This window comes from Notothenia coriiceps, unplaced genomic scaffold, assembly GCF_000735185.1.
Source record: "Notothenia coriiceps isolate Sejong01 unplaced genomic scaffold, NC01 NC01_scaffold00007166, whole genome shotgun sequence".
NCBI classification, from domain to species: Eukaryota; Metazoa; Chordata; class Actinopteri; order Perciformes; family Nototheniidae; genus Notothenia; species Notothenia coriiceps.
The window spans coordinates 1-3,090 of NW_011339867.1; the positions used below are offsets into that span (position 1 = coordinate 1).

Genomic DNA, 3,090 nt, shown 5'->3' on the forward strand with positions numbered 1-3,090 from the left:
TAACCTTGAGTGTGGACCAGAAGATATATTGAACTGACGTGACTGGATGAGAGATGTTCTCATCTTAAAAGCGATTACAATTGAACCGCAGAGTCTAAAAACCTCTTGATATAATTTGTTGGAGTTCTCAGTTGTGGGCCTTAATTTAGTCTTCAAATGAGAACCAGCATCCTTTGATGAACACAAATATTGACCCTGACGTGATTTGAACACGCAGTCTTCAAATGAGAACCAGCATCCTTTGATGAACACAAATATCGACCCTGACGTGATTTGAACACACAGCCTTCTGATCTGGAGTCAGACGCGCTACCGTTGCGCCACAGAGCCTGTTACAGTTTCTTATTATGCCGAAAACCTGCCAATTCAACCTTTAGTGTGGGGCCAGAAGATATATTGAACTGACGTGATTGGATGAGAGATGTTCTAATCTTAAAAGCGATTACCATTGAACCGCTGAGTCTAAAAGACTCTTGATATCATTTTTTGGAGTTTTCAGTTGAGGGCCTTATTTCAGTCTTCAAATGAGAACCAGCATCCTTTGATGAACACAAATATTGACCCTGACGTGATTTGAACACGCAGCCTTCTGATCTGGAGTCAGACGCGCTACCGTTGCGCCACAGAGCCTGTTACAGTCTCTGATTATGCCGAAAACCTGCCAAGTTAACCTTGAGTGTGGGCCAGAAGATATATTGAACTGACGTGAATGGATGAGGGATGTTCTAATCTTAAAAGCGCTTATCATTGAACCGCAGAGTCTAAAAACCTCTTGATAGCATTTTTTGGAGTTTTCAGTTGTGGGCCTTAATTTAGTCTTCAAATGAGAACCAGCATCCTTTGATGAAACACAAATATTGACGCTGACGTGATTTGAAAACTCAGCCTTCTGATCTGGAGTCAGACGCGCTACCGTTGCGCCACAGAGCCTGTTACAGTTTGTTATTATGCCGAAAACCTGCCAAGTTAAGCTTGAGTGTGGGCCAGAAGATATATTGAACTGACTTGACTGGATGAGAGATGTTCTAATCTTAAAAGCGATTACCATTGAACCGCAGAGTCTAAAAGACTCTTGATATCATTTTTTTGAGTTTTCAGTTGAGGGCCTTATTTCAGTCTTGAAATGGTAACCTGCATTCTTTGATGAACACAAATATTGACCCTGACGTGATTTGAACACGCAGCCTTCTGATCTGGAGTCAGACGCGCTACCGTTGCGCCACAGAGCCTGTTACAGTTTGTGATTATGCCGAAAACGTGCCAAGTCAACCTTTAGTGTGGGGCCAGAAGATATATTGAACTGACATAATTGGACAAGAGATGTTCTCATCTTCAGAGTTCCTACCGTTTTTCTGCAGAGTCTAAAAGACTCTTGATAGCTTTTTGTGTAGTTGTCAGTTGAGTTCCTTATTGAAGTCTTCAAATTAGATTCTGCTTCCTTTGATGAAACACAAATATTAACCCTGACGTGATTTGAAAACGCAGCCTTCTGATCTGGAGTCAGACGCGCTACCGTTGCGTCACAGAGTCTGTAACACTGAGTCTATGGCCCTTAACAGTTGCATCACAGAGTTTAGAACTCTTCAAACATTTTATTTTATTTTACTTTAGTCATTCTGAAATGGAACAACTGTCACAAGAAACTGTTTCCCCCTGGGAGGATTAAAGTATTTCCGATTCTGAATCTGATTAAATCTGAGACAAAGACAGTCTTTTTAATAAAACTAATTACTTTCTCTCTTTTACCTACACAGATATCCGTCATCCCGAGGAGCACTCATTCTTGCGACCTGTTGAGGAAAAAAAGAAGAAAAAAGATAAAGACTCGGCTGAGGAGATTTATGACCTGACCGAGGTGCCTCTCTCCTCAGGTACACTTCACTTCAAACTGCAAGCTTGAAATGCAGAATTTACAGCATTAGTTTATTTATTTATATTTATATATATATTTATATTTATATTTATTGTTAGATATCTTTACGGAATAATTTACCTTTTTAGCTTTTACAAGTTTATTTTTAGAAATAAATAGAATATAGAGTGTTTCTCATTTGAGATTTAAAACATTTTTAAATTAATTAATGTAAATGATAGAGGGGTGTTTGGTGAAATATACATATACCACATCTCCTAAATGTAATTTCCTAAAGCCGGATGGAAATACTTCTTTCCACTACAGTGTACAAAACATCAGTCATAATATCATATAAATGGGGTGTCTGGCTTAAAGGTCCCCTGGCATACTCTTTTTCCACAATATACTATAGGTCTCAGATATATAATATGGAGTGTGGACTTGTAGCTGGAGAGGTGCCAGTTGGCCTCCTGGGCCCTGCCGAGTTGCCCACAGCTCCTAAACTAAGCATATAATATCAGGTTACAGCCGTTGTGCATTTTATTATGTGAAGCACTAAATGGTTTTAGACAAATATAATATACTTTGTTTGTAGATATCTACTAAACTAAAGCAAATAAAGAGAGTAATGTCGGCCTGTTATTCTGAGTGATATATATTATACACACTGCTCTGCTTTCTGGACGGACCTCACAGCTGTTCTCACTGTAAACATTGCGTCGCGATGAAAGCAGTTAATAAAATAATATTCAGGGGATGCATGCAGAGCTGTCATTGGCTGAGATAAGTCCGGCCGTGCGTCATGACTCTTTGAAACATCACTGTTGCCGGAAATGCATCCGCGGAGGAGCCGCGGAGGACCGTGGAGGACCCATCAGTGTATAATAATAATAATAATACATGGGACTTTTATAGCGCTTTTCATGAAACTCAAAGACGCTTTGAAAGAGAATTAAGAAAAGACAACAAAAACAAACAAAGAAATACAAAAAGAGATAAACAAAACAGAAAATAGGGGGGGGGTCAGTGGTTGAATGCAGTGTTGAACAGGTGGGTTTTGAGTGATGTTTTGAATGCTGTGAGGGAAGAAGAATCTCTGATGGATTGGGGTAGTGAGTTCCAGAGGGTGGGTGCAGCAACGGAGAAGGCTCTGTAGCCCCAAGACTTGAGGTTGGTCCGGGTGCGGGAGGGACAGGAGGTTAGCAGTGGCAGAGCGGAGGGAGCGAGTGGGAGAG

At 40.4% G+C, this 3,090-nt stretch overlaps 3 non-coding genes across 3 annotated transcripts; all 3 read right to left on the minus strand.

Moving 5' to 3' along the window:
* Positions 1 to 258: 258 nt before the first annotated feature.
* trnaw-cca (transfer RNA tryptophan (anticodon CCA)) lies at positions 259 to 330 on the minus strand. The gene has a single exon. It is a non-coding gene; the product is annotated as a tRNA-Trp (tRNA).
* A 228-nt stretch (positions 331 to 558) lies between these two features.
* Positions 559 to 630, minus strand: trnaw-cca (transfer RNA tryptophan (anticodon CCA)). The gene has a single exon. It is a non-coding gene; the product is annotated as a tRNA-Trp (tRNA).
* A 527-nt stretch (positions 631 to 1,157) lies between these two features.
* On the minus strand, positions 1,158 to 1,229 carry trnaw-cca (transfer RNA tryptophan (anticodon CCA)). Its single transcript has one exon. It is a non-coding gene; the product is annotated as a tRNA-Trp (tRNA).
* Positions 1,230 to 3,090: the final 1,861 nt, after the last annotated feature.